The 16,466-nt window shown below is 48.7% G+C and overlaps 4 non-coding genes across 4 annotated transcripts; all 4 read right to left on the bottom strand.

Annotated features, from left to right (window-relative positions):
• Positions 1-7,595: 7,595 nt before the first annotated feature.
• On the bottom strand, positions 7,596-7,668 carry TRNAR-UCU (transfer RNA arginine (anticodon UCU)). Its single transcript has one exon. It is a non-coding gene; the product is annotated as a tRNA-Arg (tRNA).
• A 542-nt stretch (positions 7,669-8,210) lies between these two features.
• TRNAR-UCU (transfer RNA arginine (anticodon UCU)) lies at positions 8,211-8,283 on the bottom strand. Its single transcript has one exon. It is a non-coding gene; the product is annotated as a tRNA-Arg (tRNA).
• A 548-nt stretch (positions 8,284-8,831) lies between these two features.
• On the bottom strand, positions 8,832-8,904 carry TRNAR-UCU (transfer RNA arginine (anticodon UCU)). The gene has a single exon. It is a non-coding gene; the product is annotated as a tRNA-Arg (tRNA).
• A 546-nt stretch (positions 8,905-9,450) lies between these two features.
• TRNAR-UCU (transfer RNA arginine (anticodon UCU)) lies at positions 9,451-9,523 on the bottom strand. The gene has a single exon. It is a non-coding gene; the product is annotated as a tRNA-Arg (tRNA).
• Positions 9,524-16,466: the final 6,943 nt, after the last annotated feature.

Genomic DNA, 16,466 nt, shown 5'->3' with positions numbered 1-16,466 from the left:
GGTAAAGTTCCGGTATGCAAAAAAAAGAAAAAGAATTCTCTTAAGAAAGGATTTTCTTAACACGCTTTAACCCGTCCTTTCCCGGTCCTCCACTGTTCATGTCTCTGTACATCGCAACCGGCATAATCAGGTCAACTATATCCCTGTATAATTTCTTCCGCGACACCGAAAAAAGATAATCGTTAGAAAATCGTACGGACAGAAAACGTACACTGTCAACAACTTCCCTTAGGTACCCTCGAAGAGCATCAGGCATACTTAAATTGCACACCACGTACATCGGCAGATGCTTGCTCTGTCGTAATTGGCACATTGTGCGCAGAAAAGGCTCATGCACGTCTCGAAAGAAAGAAAACCGTTTTACTAGCTGTTTCACAAAAAGATGAGACAGGCCTAAGCCCCCGTCCTTGACACTCCTAAATAAGTTCGTACGGCTGCACCTCTCCCATTCTGATGCCCAAATGAACACAGCAAAAACTCTGTGGAACCTTTGCACATTTAAACGAGAGCAAGAGAAAACTTGCATAACGTACCATATTTTTCTTATTAAAACAAGTTACATGCAGCGGATCGCGCAAACATCGAGAGATGAGCACCTTTCCAATTTATTGTTTCTTTCTTGAGTCGTATGGCCTCTTCGAGCCGGTAGTCCCTGTTCCGCCGGTAATGTTCGAGCGGAACACCTAAGTATTTAGCAGGTGATTTAACCCATCTTATGTTGGCGAACGTTTCCGGTGTTGACTGCCATTCACCATGCCGAAAACGGAAACACTTATTCCAAGTTGCAACGCTCCCTGTTGTGTTTCCAAAATGTTTAACAATGGTTGTTACTTCTGTAATGCTTTCTTTAGTTGTACAGCACACCGCTACATCGTCTGCATATGCCAAGAGTTTCACTTCGGCTGCCATGAGTTTGTGAGCCCTTTATGCTACTGTTTTGAATGACTGCCAAACAAAAGCTTTCTAGGTAGATGGCAAACGAAAGCGGGCTGAGAGGACACCCCTGGCGTACGGAACGCTCTATTTTAATGGGGGCCCCCAGTGTGTTATTATTAATCAGCCATGTTGAGCAGTTCCGGTACGCCAGAGCTACCCCATCAGCGATGATTGATCCTACATTCATATGCTCAAGAACTAATAACAAAATTTTATGTTGTACAAAATCGAAGGCTTTTTCAAAATCTATCTGCGGAATGGCAACGGCATATTGAAAATCGTCCCAGCATTCCAAGACGCCTCTCATCGTGTGTAGATTTGTAGCGATAGTGCGCCCCTTTATACCACAAGTCTGGTGGGGTCCTACAAGATCCTTAATGATTGGCTGTAATCGGCTTCCAAGAACTTTCATTAAAACTTTGTAATCCGTGTTGGTCAATGAAATGGGTCTGTATGCTGTGACTAGCCTCAACATTGCTTTTTGGTTCGTCTTAGGAATAAGGACAGTATGGGCTTCAGAGAATGACGGTGGGAATGTGTGGGTAGCAAAAACGTCGTCAAATAACGCTTTCGACAAAGGCACTAACTCGTTCTTGAACGCTTTATAAAAGGCCGCGCCAAGACCATCCGGGCCTGGCGACTTATTAGGGCTCAGGTTATCTATAGCACTTTCTATTTCAGCATGCGTAATGGGTGCTTCTAGAAGTGACTTCGTTTCCGCTGATAGTTGAGGCATACGAGAAAGATAGTTTGCTCTGTATGCTTCGATTCGACTGGCTGGTATGCAAAGAGCCGCTCGTAATGCCGGTGAAACGCACGTGCTCTCCCGGTCATTCAGTTCTTGGCCATTCTCTTCAATCACTTCTATTTCGTTTCGCCGCCCATGCATCTTCTCGATACCTAGCGCCCGTTTCGTGGGCGTTCCCCCCCGGGGCCCGTGATACTGCTCTGGCTCGAATGAGCGCCCCCCGATAGCGGTTCTCCTAGAATTGCTCCAGCTGTTGTTTTATCTTAAGTAGGTCTTCTTTAAAAAGACTTGGCGCTTAGCTTTCCAGCGCAATTAGTTTCCGCACTGTTTCCTTCAGCCCGTTCTCTCTCATCTTTTCACGGTATTTCAAGACGCTGCTTTTTTCGATTGCCTTTATTTTAAAACTTTGTTTTAGTAACTCCCAATCAACACCTATGTGCTTATTACCGTCCAGTTTAACCTCGTTTATTGCTTCTGACACAAAACGGACAAAGTGCTCGTCACGTAATAGCGTTGCGTTAAATTTCCACAGATCCCAGTTAAAACTATTACATCTTTTTTTTTTTCACCCACATTGCGTTTCACTAAGAAATGGTCCGAGAAAGAAACGGGTAGTACAGTATAAATGTTACATGCAGGTATGATTTGAAGGGACACATAAATCCTGTCTAGCCGAGCATGGCTTGAGCCCTGAAAATGCGTGTACTGCACCTCGCGTTCCCCTTCTAGACATTCGGCAACGTCAGCAATATCATGCTCGTCTATAAGTTCTTTTAACAATATGGTGCTCTTGTCTTTCGGACTCTCTTTTGACGCTCTATCCCTCCCACTCAGTACGAATTGAGATCCCCTAGCAAAACCCGTTGTTTCGTCACATTGAGATGCTTCTTAATCTCGGAAAATAAATTAGCGTTGTCTTTATCCGCGTTTGGTGCACAAATACAAATGACCCGCCAGTCACGCTCACCCAACGAAAAATCGCACCACACAATCCTACCCGACACACATGAGAAATAATTTTGTATCACAAGGCCTTGCAACTTTTTAACAAAAATGATGCAGAAAGCAGATGTTCCCACGGCATGGCTAACAATCACAAAATACTTAGACGTGAAACGAAGCACCATGCTTCCGGTTTCCAGCTCCCCTTCAACTTTTGTTTCTTGTACTTCCAACACGTCAAGGTCCTGGTCCACCAAGAGTCGATAGACCTGATTCTGCTTTTTCTTGGCAGCCAGTTCTCGCACATTACGTGGGGTGAAACTGAAAGCCGTCATTCACCAATAGTCTTGAAGGGGAACCCGAAGCATGGTGCTTACCTTTAACGTCGAGCGCACCGCTAGACGTCACCGTGCTTGTCCGGTTGCCCGGTGTCGTTTTGTTGAGGCGCCGGATTCTCCCGGACACGCCTCCCTGCCCCGACGTTCGGCATTGGCTTGTAGCCGGAGCGTATCCCCAGAGGCGCCTTTGCGGGTGGTCCATCTGCCTTGCTTGCGTCATGGCTGCCTTTGAGGTCTTCTTTTTCCAGTGGTTGCTTGACGGCCGGGCCAGCAACCGATGTATTGGTGGTCCCGTCAGCTGTCTGGTCCTTGCAGTCGGTCAGTGCGCCGACTACAGCAACTTGCGGAAGATATTCCCCTTTTTCAACGTCTTTCTCTGCCGTTACCGGTATCCTCGCAGATTTATTCGCGGGTTTAGGGAGCTCGTGTGTCTCCTCCGTAGCAGGTGCCACTGTAGTGGTGGTCTCCTGCAGTTTGGCCACGTCTCCTGTACCTCTGGCAGCTTCCTCAGCTTCAGCCACGTCCATGGCTTCCTCTGCTGTCGTGTCACCTTCAGGCTGACCTATCGCTGCGGCGTAAGAGCACCCGCACTTGGCGTCAAGTTTCCCGAAACGTCGGCCCAGAGAACATCGGGGCACATTACAGTCGCGGCGCACGTGACCGTTTCCTTTGCAGCGCAAACACTGCATCGGCCGGCCAGGGACGACGACGAGGGCCAGTTCACCGGCGACCCGGATCTGACGGGGCGGGTCATCCACGGTGACACCGCTCTTGAAGTTCAACAGCACGGTCCTCGTCGTCAAGCCTTTGTCACTGACGCCTTCAACGCGCCAGCACTCGCGGCTGACCTCAAGCACCTTGCCGAAGGCCGCAAGTGCCGCCTTCACATCCTTGTCGTCGATGCCGTGAAGTAGCCAGTGCAGTCGCAACTTCACCGTCCGGTCCTGGGGATCGATGATGAGGCAGCGCCGCCCCATCACCTGAAGCTCCTTGACGGCCCGCAGCCTCTCTGTTGCATCAGCACCACACATGGTGACCGCTCAGACATGGTTTATTTGGTACGCTCCCAGCGCAACGACTTCAGGCAGCAGTCCGATAGGGCGCAGCGCGTCACGAAAATCTTCGACCTTAATGGGCCTCGTGTGGATGTCGCCGTGTAAAAACACGGTGTTGAACGCGACACGACCCGTAGGCAGCTGCGGCAAAACAACCTGATAGTCGCTATCGTCGTTCTCGTTGAGCCTGTTACCGCGGGCAACGCCCGCCTGAGCCGCTCCATAGGAGCACATGATTGCACGTCCGTTCGCTGTGGTGGCCGGAAGTGGAATCTCTGCACTACAGGGACCACACGTACGCCGTCATGCAGGTGACTGTCCCGTTCTTAGGTTCACAGTGAAATCTGAAATACATATGCGCATAGAAGGAAGGAAAAAGTGGAGAAGGAAGGCAGGGAGGTTGACTAGTTTAGCTTAACCGGTTTGCTACCCTACACATGGGAGCGGGATGGGCGGATGAAAGATGGGAAGAAGAGATAGAGAGCACATAACATGGCACACACATCGTTAGTTACAGTCTGTCACTCTAGCGTGGTACATGACATCACTGTCACAGCCGCTTGTCCAAGCCCGTCTCCTTCATAAACCGAAGTAGCCCCTTCGTTGCCTTCAGCTGCGATGTCCTCTGTCGGCGATACGTGAAAATAGTTGCAACTGACAATGGTCTATTGTCAAGGTGCGCTAGAACGGACACCATGGACTGTCTCTGAACATTATATTCAGGACTGTCGCACAGAATGTGTTCCAGCGTCTCCTCACAAAGACAGGCATTGCAGAGAGCGTTGTCGGCCATTCCAATGTGAAACGAGTAAGATTTCGTGAAGGCCACCCCTAGCCATAAGCGATACAGCAGGGTGGCCTCACTTCGGCGGAGTCCAGTTGGCATACAGAGATGCATCAAAGAGGGCAGGTCGTGTTGACGATTGCTCCAGTTGGTCTGGCTGCTTGGTGTGCACCATAGAGAGAACGTGACCTCCCGTGCAAGCACTCGAAGTCTGCTGGCTGCGTCGGAGCATGAAAGTGGTATGACCTCTTCCTGTGTGTCCTCAAGAGCTGTCCGAGCAGCTTTGTTGGCGTCTTCATTTCCTATGACGCCGCAGTGACTTGGCAACCACTGAAACGTCACGTGATGCCCTTTCTCATGTGATGTATGGAGGAGGCATCTAATATCGAGCACGAGCTCTTCGAATGGCCCACGACGCAGAGCTGATAGCACAGATTGTAGGGCTGCCTTTGAGTCACTGAAAATTGACCACTGTCGAGGTGGCTCCCGATTGACGAAACAAAGTGCAGCGCGAAGAGCAGCTAGTTCCGCAGATGTCGATGTCGTTGGGTGGTAAGTCCTAAAGCTGATGTTAATACCTCTTGCTAGGACAACCACAGCACCGGACGAACATTGGATGTTTGTGGAACCATCAGTATAAATATGTGCACTGTCCGCGTACCTCTCGTGCAGAAGAAGCAGAGAGACTTTTTCCCGATTCCTGGTACGCTGAGATGGACTGTGGGGCTGACAAGACACCAAGGGGGTATCGATGGTTTAGATGCAGCGGTGAAGCCCGAGGAAAGCTTGTCGTTGTACTTGACGATAGCTTTATAGAATGATGCTTGGTGCCTGTCTGAAGGCAGTGTTGCAAAGTGGTGATAGGGGGCACGTGCAAAATGTCTTATGTGCGTTCTCAGGGCTTCCACCGTGATGTGAGTTTGCATTGGATGGTCCCGAGCAATCGCAATAGTTGCCTCTGTTGACGTGCATCTGGTCAAACCAAGGGAAACTCTGAGTGCTTGAGTTTGTGCTTCCTGCAGAACACGAATATTCGTCTTGCAGGTGTTGTTCAGTACAGGTAGACTATATTTTAAAGAAACCGAGAACGAGAGCTCTGTAGAGTATCAGCATTGCGCCTACTGACATCCCCCATATCTTTCCTGTCAAGTATTTAAACAACTGGGAAGTTGCTGTCAGGCGCCGTTTCATGTAGGACACGTGCAGGCTCCAACAGAGGTCTCGATCGATAATTACACCATGAAATCTGTGGGTTCTAACATAGGAAATGGTCCGCCCATTAATTGAGATGACATAGGGCGTCATTTGTTTGCGAGTAAATGCCACTAGGGCGCATTTTTCTGGTGATATGCTGAGACCTTGCTCACACAAGTAGCTCGCTGTCAAAGTAGCCGCTCTTTGAAGCCGTGCACGTATCTGAGGACGTGTGACTGCCGAAGTCCAGACACAGATGTCGTCTGTGTATATTGAAATTTTGGTTGTAGTTGGCAAGTATTCAGCAAGCCCAATAAATGCGAGGTTGAATAATGTCGGGCTGAGAGCACCGCCTTGAGGAACACCCCTGCAGATATAGCGTCGCGTAGTTGGGCCATCGTCAGCTAACACATAGAATGATCTTCCAGATAGGTAACTTGTAACGCACAAAAATACTCGACCTAGGCCAACCATCGCTAGAGCGTCGAGAATGGCCTCATGTAGTACGTTATCGTATGCCCGTTTCACATCTAAGAATAAAGCTGCAGATAAACGTTTTCGGGGCCTTTCGTGCTGGACATATGAAACGAGATCAACTACATTGTCGATGGAAGAGCGGTCACGTCGCAAACCACCCATGCAATTCGGATAAATATTGTAGTGTTCAAGGTATCATTCCAGGCAGCCAAGGATCATCCGTTCCATTATCTTTCCTACACAGCTGGCCAACGCTATTGGGCGGTAAGAGGTGAGCTCTAGCCCTGAGATTTGTCCTGCTTCAAGATTGGCACCAGGCGGCTCACTTTCCATTCGTCACAAGCATTTCCCTCCTGCCATGAGGTGTTGTAGAGACTCAACAATGCTATCCGTGTGGATTCTCCAAGCACAAGGCTAAGTATGATATACCATCTGGACCCGAAGATGATGAGCGCCTGCAGAGAGCTAGTGCAGTCTCGAGCTCCTCCATTGTAAAAGGAAGGGCCATGCGGCAATCACGGGAATGGGGGACGTCATCTCGGGCTGGAGGATCTGGACATGTCGCTTGGTCTGCCATCCGCGCACGAAAGTCTTCTGCGACATCGATGTCTTGCCGCCCTTGAATGAAAAACGCTGTTCCGGAAGGCAACACGCATAGATAGTTGCAGCTTGCACACTATAGAAGACAACATCCACCAGTACCAATTACTTGGCACCTGAGCGCCCCCCCTCCTGCCTCCTTCTTTACGTGCCTTTCTTATGCTGTTACCTCGCTGGATACTTAATAAATTATACTGCTACCTTACAATGAATAAAGAGCAAAAATTACAATTCCGTTGTGTGGTCTTCTGCGCCATCGAGATACGATCTTTATATATAGCGTAGTTGGACACTATGTTAATTTTTACTATTTGATGTTCTTTAACGTGCACCTGAAGCAGGGTACATGGGCGTTCTTGCATTTCGCTCTCATAGAAACGCGGTCGACGTGGCCGGGGTTTGACCCCACGCCCTCAGGCTCAGCACACATAATAAAAGTGCATTCTAATGCAGCCCTCTGTACAGTGGTCGCGCACAGAGCTACAAAACAGAAAGAAAATCACGCTGCACGAGAGAGGCCGCATCCCTGCCGGGGTTCGAACCCGGGACCTTTGGATTAGAAGCCCAACGCGCTATCCGCTGCGCTACAGGGACCACACGTACGCTGTCATGCAGGTGACTGTCCCGTTCTAAGGCTCACAGTGAAATCTGAAATACGTACGCGTAGAGAGATTTGCAGCTTGCACACTATAGAAGACAACACCCACCAGTACCAATTCCTTGGCACCTGAGGACCCCCCCCCCCCCTCGTTTCCTTTTTTACGGGCCTTTATTATGGTGTTACCTTGCTGGATACATAATAAATTATGCTGTTACTTTGCATTGAATACATAGTAAAAATTACAATTCCGTTGTGTGGTCTTCTGCGCCATCGAGATACGATCTTTATATATAGCGTAGTTGGACACTATGTTAATTTTTACTATTTGATGCTCTTTAACGTGCACCTGAAGCAGGGTACATGGGCGTTCTCGCATTTCGCTCTCATCGAAATGCGGCCGACGTGGCCGGGGTTTGATCTTACGCCCTCAGGCTCAGCACACATAATAAAAGTGCATTCCAATGCAGCCCCTCTGTACAGTGGTGGTGCACAGAGCTGCAAAATAGAAGAATTTCACGCTGCACGAAAGAGACAGCATCCCTGCCGGGGTTCGAACCCGGGACCTTTGGATTAGAAGTCCAACGCGCTATCCACTGCGCTACAGGGACCACACGTACGGAGTTATGCGGGCGATTGTCCCGTTCTTACGCGCACAGTGAAATCTGAAATACGTACGCGTACAGAGAGTTGGAGCTTGCACACAATAGAAGACAACAGCCACCAGTACCAATTAATTGGCACCTGAGGACCCCCCCCCCCCCCCCGTTTCCTTTTTTACGTGCGTTTATTATGGTGTTACGTTGCTGGATAGATAATAAATTATGCTGTTACTTTGCATTGAATACATAGTAAAAATTACAGTTCCGTTTTGTGGTCTTCTACGCCATAAACATGATATGATCTTTAGATAGAGCGTAGTTGGACAGTCCATGTTAATTTTGACTACCTGATGTTCTTTATCTTGCACCCAATGCAGGGTGCATGGGCGTTCTCGCATTTCGCTCTCATCGAAACGCGGCCGACGTGGCCGGGGTTTGATCTCACGCCCTCAGGCTCAGCACACATAATAAAAGTGCATTCCAATGCAGCCCCTCTGTACAGTGGTGGTGCACAGAGCTGCAAAAGAGAATAATTTCACGCTGCACGAAAGAGACAGCATCCCTGCCGGGGTTCGAACCCGGGACCTTTGGATTAGAAGTCCAACGCGCTATCCACTGCGCTACAGGGACCACACGTACGGAGTTATGCGGGCGATTGTCCCGTTCTTACGCTCACAGTGAAATTTGAAATACGTACGCGTACAGAGAGTTGGAGCTTGCACACTATAGAAGACAACAGCCACCAGTACCAATTACTTGGCACCTGTGGACCCCCCCTTCCCCCGTTTCCTTTTTTACGTGCCTTTATTATGGTGTTACGTTGCTGGATACATAATAAATTATGATGTTACTTTGCATTGAATACATAGTAAAAATTACAATACCGTTCTGTGGTCTTCTACGCCATAAACATGATATGATCTTTAGATATAGCGTAGTTGGACAATCCATGTTAATTTTGACTACCTGATGTTCTTTATCTTGCACCCGATGCAGGGTGCATGGGCGTTCTCGCATTTCGCTCTCATCGAAACGCGGCCGACGTGGCCGGGGTTTGATCTCACGCCCTCAGGCTCAGCACACATAATAAAAGTGCATTCCAATGCAGCCCCTCTGTACAGTGGTAGCGCACAGAGCTACAAAACCGAAGAAATTCACGCTGCACAAAAGAGGCAGCATCCCTGCCGGGGTTCGAACCCGGGACCTTTGGATTAGAAGTCCAACGCGCTATCCACTGCGCTACGGGGACCACACGTACGGATTTATGCGGGCGATTGTCCCGTTCTTACGCTCACAGTGAAATCTGAAATACGTACGCGTACAGAGAGTTGGAGCTTGCACACTATAGAAAACAGCCACCAGTACTAATTACTTGGCGCCTGAGCGCCCCCCCCCCCCTGCCTCCTTTTTTACGTACCTTATTGCTTTCCAAGCCACTACGGCATCTGTCAGAATATTGGCGCTTGCTACATATATATATATTGTGTCCGATTGAAAAAAAGCCCGCTGAACAGGAAATAGTGCTGCGCCGCGAGAAGTTGCGTGGCATTGTTCTCGAGCCTTAATGCGCTTCTTTTAGGTTTGGCAAAAATATTTGCATATCTCGTATTGAGTAACTAAATTTTTATTGGAAATTGTTCAAGATGGCCAGCAGTTTTCTCATTGTCACTTTTGCTCTCAATATAATATTTGTGAAGTTGATTATTATTAATGCACAGTTACACTAAATACCGAGAATTGCGTCACTTGCTCCAAGTGAAGGCCAACACCACTATAATGGTTCTAAGCAGCTACGTGGCACTTGTATATCTTTAAATTTAGGCACAAGTGCGAGGTCTTACATATATGCATATTGTTGTGGTGGGAAAAGAGGACAATGTCGACGACGGTAAAGACGACAAACTGCCAACAGCCTCGCTGCATTGTCAGCTGATGTTTATCCATCTCTTGTAAATACATCGTGTAAACAATTTTATACCCGTAACATTTTGGTGGAGGTGCAGGGTACTTGTCTTCGTCGCGGAGCTCCGACCGGACGTCTCACCCAGGCTGGGAGCATGCTTCCAGCGGAAGGCACCGTGTCTGCCGCTGCAATGCCGGCTACGCATACCCAGTACGTTGTTCTACCTCAGCCACAAGACCCCGATAGGTTCACCGGCCTCGATGGTGTTGACGTAGAAGAATTGTTGGGGATGCATGTGCGCATGAGCAAGGTGAGCAGGTGGGATCCGACCATAATGCTGGTCAATGTCGTGTTCAATCTCGACGGAACACCACGAACGTGGTTTTACACACACAAGGAAGAGCTAACCAGCTGGGAGTTGTTTAAAAGAAGGTTTCCGACGTTTCCACCACCTACCATCCTACCATCCACTACCAGTCGACCACTAGCCGCCAAGCGACAACTCGCCACGCGTGCTCAAACGGCTACTGAATCGTATGTGTCCTACATTCAGCACGTCCTCGCCCTCTGTCACAAGATCGACACGTCCATGCCAGAGGCCGGCGAGGTTGGATACATTAACAAAGGCATCGCACACGACACATTAAACCTTCTGTTCTTTAGAAACTTATCGACTGTCGACGCCATCAGAAATAAATGCAACCCTTTCGAGCAAGCCCGAAAAGTCGCAATGTACACAATCAGTTTACACGGCTTCCAAATACTGCAACGACCTCTTCTTGTACCTACCCCACCGACCAATCTAGCTTGCCACCACCAATCGAAAACCTGACCTGCATCGTGCGCCGCGAACTCGAAGGAGCGATTCCTGCCTCGCCTCAACAGATGTCTTGGAACACCACAGCTGAGACGATATCGCTGATGCAATCCGTGGTTTGCCAAGAAATTGCTAATGTTGGCCTTCCCAGTGCCTGCTCCTTGAGTCGTCCTGACACCTGCCCTGCTCCTATGCCTGGGTCCTATCGCAGTCCACCGTACAGTGTCCGTTATCCCTACACTGCCGGAATCTACTGGACTGGCGTACACCTGATGACAGACCGATCGGTTCCTGCCGCGGCTGAATCGGTCACGTTTTCAATCACAGGTGGAGCCATTAGCCGTCCCCACCTCGAAACACCTGGAATTCAAGTTCGCCCCAAAGTTCTTCACCTCGTCATTACTACGACGCTTCCGATGCCGCTACTTCGACTCACCGCTATGTTCGGTCGCCCTTACCTTAACGTCGCCAGCCGCGTCCACCCCAGCTTCACTGCTCGCCCTCACCGACCTACAGAGGATGGTCCCAGCAGGAAACAAGGCAATGCAGCCCCTCGAGGTGGTGCTGCAATGTCGGATTCGCCATAAAATTCTTCTTTGCCACTGTTTACGAGACATCCAAGACATCCTTTTTGACATTCAACTTGATGACACACCCGTCACAGCACCTGTAAATACCGGAGCACACATATCGATCATGACCAGCCGTCTACGCCGCCATTTAAGGAAAATTATTGCGCCTGCCTTTACTCGGCTCGTGCGAATCGCCGACGGCAGCATGGTGACCGTGGTCGGAATGTGTACTGCACGTGTGAGCATTTCAGGCTGATATACTGTCGGCCTTTTCACTGTGCTTGACCAATGCCCCCATGATGTCATACTAGGCCTAGACTTCCTCTCTGCCCATTCAGAGGTCATCGATTGTTCCTCAGTACTGTGCGTCTTGACCTGGCTCTGCTGGACGATGATTCGACACCACACGATATTCGCCTAAGACCGATTGATTTTGTTTACGTTCCACAACAGGTCTTGATATACTTCGATATGTCCCTTTCTACGCCAGTCCCCGATGGTGATTACATCTCCGCTCCTATAACTGCCATCGTTCTCACCTACAACGCTGCTGTCCTGCATAAAATACTGAGGGTCACAGACAATCGCACATATCTCCCTGTGGTGAATTTCATGCTCACTAAGCAAATTCAGCCTAAATATATTAACCTGGCTACGATCACTGCTTTAAAAGTTAGCTGCGTTGACATTTTTGCCGTCAACACTTCCTGTGAGCCTTTCCGGTCTGCCAATTTACTTACAACCACATTTAAAAAATGATCGCTCCGAATCTCACACCTGCGCAGATTGAACAGCTATGGAGTTTATTGCTTTCGTACAAGGACATATTCGACCTTAACAACCGACCCTTAGGCCAGACATCACTTGTCAAATATCCTATACATACAAACGATAATCCACCCATGCATCGGCGACTCTACCTAGCTTCAGCTTCGGAGTGCCACGTCCTAAGAACAGAAGTAGACAAGATGCTAGCGAAAGACATCATTGAGCCATTGTTAAGTCACTGGGCGTCACCTGTCGTGCTGGTCAAAAAGAAGGACGGCGCATGGGGATTCTGCGTCGATCAACGCCACCTCAACCACATGTCGAAAAAGGAGATCTACCCACTACCTCGTATCAATGACGCCCTCGATGTTCTGTACGGGGAACAGTATTTTTCGTCCATTGACCTAGGGTCCGTATATTGGCAAATTGCTCTGGATTATCTAGATTGTTGAAAGACCGCCTTTATAACGCCTGATGGTCTTTACCACTCCAAGGTTATGTCTTTTGGGCTATGCAACGCTCCGGCTACCTTTGACCATAAGATGGACTCATTACTCCAAGGACTGAAGTGGTCGACTTGTCTATGCTACCTAGATGATGTTATTGTGTTCTTGCCCATATTCAGCACAGACATTGAGCGCCTTTCAGCGGTACTTCCACCGTTTTTCGCAAGGCCAGTCTACATTTCAACTTCAAGAAATGTAATTTCGGCCACCATGAGATTACTGTTCTTGGACATGTCTTCAATGCGACTGGCATCCGACCAGACACGGAGAAAATTCGCGCCGTTAGCCTTTCCTGTTCCACAATCCGCGAAATATGTCTTCAGTTTTGTGGGCTTTTGCTTTTACTTCCGCCTCTGTGTTAAATATATTTCCACTATAGCACGCCGTCTAAGATATTCCCTGAAGAAAAGTGTGCCGTTTTTAAGGGGAGCCTCAGGCCGCCGCCTTTATTCACCTTACCACTATGCTCACCACTCCACCGGTTCTAGAACACTTCGCTGCTTCAGCCCCTACAAAGTTGCGCACCGATTACATTGACCACGTAATCAGTGCCGTCTTGGCACAAGTTCAACATGGCCATGAACGTGTCATCACGTACGCTAGCCATCTTTTGTCACCTGCGGAGCGGAATTACTCTATTACAGGGAGCGAATGTTTGGCCCTTGTGTGGCCAGTAGCGAAATTCCGCCCCTGTTTATAATGCAGGCCTTTTTCTATTCTATCGGACCATCACGTCCTCTGTTGGTTCTCGTACTTAAAAGATCCCACAGGGAGGCTTGGATGGTGGGTTTTGCGGCTCCAAGAATATTCATTCGGTAGTCTGGTCGCCTACACAAGGACTCCGACTGCTTGCCCAGTTACCCTGTACACACGCCCACCAACACCGACACGGACGCTTCCGCAAGTGTTCTTTCTATTTCCCAGCTTTTGGACAAGCCCAATGAGCAACGGCATGACGCTACTTTGAGGAACCTCATTTACCAAATTGAATCTGCTCCTACTGATCCATCGTTACGGTGGTTCATCGTCAACTACGGGATATTGCACCGGGGCAATTTTATCCTGATGGTCTTTCCCTTCTCCTTGTCGTTGCTCAACACCTCCGGTAAATCGCGCTTCAGGAACTTCATGACGTCCCAACCGCCGGACACCTTGGGGTTGCTAGCACTTAGGACCGTGTGTGCTGCCGCTTCGGCTGGCCCGGCTTCGCACACTCCGCACGGTGTTATGTCGTCGTCGTCATCATCATCATCATCATCATCATCATCATCATCATCATCATCATCCTGGTTACGCCCACTGCAGGGCAAAGGCATCTCCCATACTTGTCCGACTACCCTGGTCATGTGCTAATTGTGGCCATGTTGTCCCTGCAAACTTCTTAATCTCATCCGCCCACCTAACTTTCTGCCGCCCGAGCTACGCTTCCTTTCCCTCGGAATCCAGTCTGTAACCCTCAATGACCATCGGTTTTCTTCCTTCCTCATTACATGTCCTGCCCATGCCCCCCATTTCTCTTTCTTGATTTCAACTTAGATGTCATTAACTCGCGTTTGTTCCCTTATCCAATCTGCTATTTTCTTATCCATTAACGTCACATCCATCATTCTTCTTTCCATAGCTCATTGCGTCGTGCTCAATTTAAGTAGAACCCTTTTCGTAAGCCTCCATGTTTCTGCCCCGTGCGTGAGTACTGCTAAGACACAGCTGTTATAAACTTTTCTCTTGAGGGATAATGGCAACCTGCTGTTCATGACCTCAGAATGCCTGCCAAACGCACCCCAGCCCATTCTTATTCTTCTGATTATTTCACTCTCATGATCCGGATCAGCAGTCACTACCTGTCCTAAGTAGATGTATTCCCTTACGACTTCCAGTGCCTCGCTACCTATCGTAAACTGCTGTTCCCTTCCGAGACTGTTAAACATTACTTTAGTTTTCTGCAGATTAATTTTTAGTCCCACCCTTCTGCTCTGCCTCTCCAGATCAGTGAGCATGCATTGCAGTTGGTCCCCTGAGTTACTAAGCAAGGCAATATCATCGGCGAATCGCAAGTTCCTAAGGTACTCTCCATTAACTCTTATCCCCAATTCTTCCCTATCCAGGTGTCTCTGAATACCTCCTGTAAACACGCTGTGAATTGCATTGGAGAGATAGTATCTCCCTGCCTGACGCCTTTCTTTATTGGAATTTTGTTGCTTTCTTTATGGAGGACTATGGTAGCTGTGGAGCCGCTACAGATATTTTTCAGTATTTTTGCATACGGCTCGTCTACATCCTGATTCCGTAATGGCTTCATGACTGCTGAGGTTTCGGCTGAATCAAACGCGTTCTCGTAATCAAAGAATGCTATATATAAGAGTTGATTATAAACCACACATTTCTCTATCACATGATTGATAGTGTCAATATGGTCTATTGTTGAGTAGCCTTTACAGAATCCTGCCTCGTCCTTTGGTTGACAGAAGTCTAAGGTGTTCCTGATTCTATTTGCGATTACCTTAGTAAATAAGTTGTATGCAACTGACAGTAAGCTGATCGGTCTATAATTTTTCAAGTCCTTGACGTCCCCTTTTTTATGGATTAGGATTATGTTAGCGTTCTTCCAATATTCCGTTGCGCTTGAGGTCATGAGGCATTGCGTATACAGTGTGGCCAGTTTTTCTAGAACAATCTGCCCGCCATCCTTCTACAAATCTGCTGTTACCTGATCCCCAGCTGCCTTCCCCTGCTGCATAGCTCCCAAGGCTTTCTTTACTTCTGGTGGCGTTACTTTTGGGATGTCAATTCCTCTAGACTATTCTCTCTTCCATTATCGTCATGGGTGATACGGGTACTGTATAAATCTATATCGAACTCCGCGACCACTTGGACTATCTCATCCATATTATTAATGATATTGCCGGCTTTGGCTCTTAACGCATACATTTTGCCTATTCTGGATTGATTCTTGCCTATTCCTAGTTTCTTTTTGACTGCTTTTAGGCTTCCTCCGTTCCTGAGGGCCCTTGTGTAGGCATAGCCCTCTCCGAGATGCTATGTAGCTGCTTGCAAGCCCTGTCAACATCGGAAAAGGCAGCAATGCTTCTTGCCGCGTACTTACAGCCGATCAACATTCCGCTTGAGCCATTCATTCGCGTAGGTTTAGATCTCCTTGGCCATTTCCCCGAGTTTAGCTCCGACAACAGGTAGATCGATGTCGCTACTGATTACGCAACGCACTGTGCCATCACTCGGGTACTTCCCGCGAGCTGCGCAACCGACGTCTCAGATTTCCTACTCCGGGATATCATTTTAGCACATGGCGCCCGCGACAGCTCCTTACCAACCGCGGCCGCACTTTCCTCTCCCAAGTCATCGCCGATATGCTACGCTCATGTTCTACCAAGCACGGACTGGCTACCCTTTATCATCCCCAGACCAACGGCCTTACTAAGCGACTTAATCGGACCATTTCTGACATGCTATCGAAGTACGTTTACGCCGACCACAAGGATTGGGTCGGCGTGCATGGACAGCGTGAGCTGTCCATGCACGCCCTTACCGCGTTCTACGTCAAGTGGCCAATGTTACTTACGAGATAATCTCCGTGACCTTCGTCATACCACCTGGTTCCACATCACCTG

The sequence above is a fragment of the Dermacentor andersoni genome, chromosome 4, assembly GCF_023375885.2.
Source record: "Dermacentor andersoni chromosome 4, qqDerAnde1_hic_scaffold, whole genome shotgun sequence".
Taxonomy (NCBI): Eukaryota; Metazoa; Arthropoda; class Arachnida; order Ixodida; family Ixodidae; genus Dermacentor; species Dermacentor andersoni.
The sequence above is the reverse complement of the archived record's forward strand: the minus strand, read 5'-3'. Positions and strand labels throughout refer to the sequence as shown.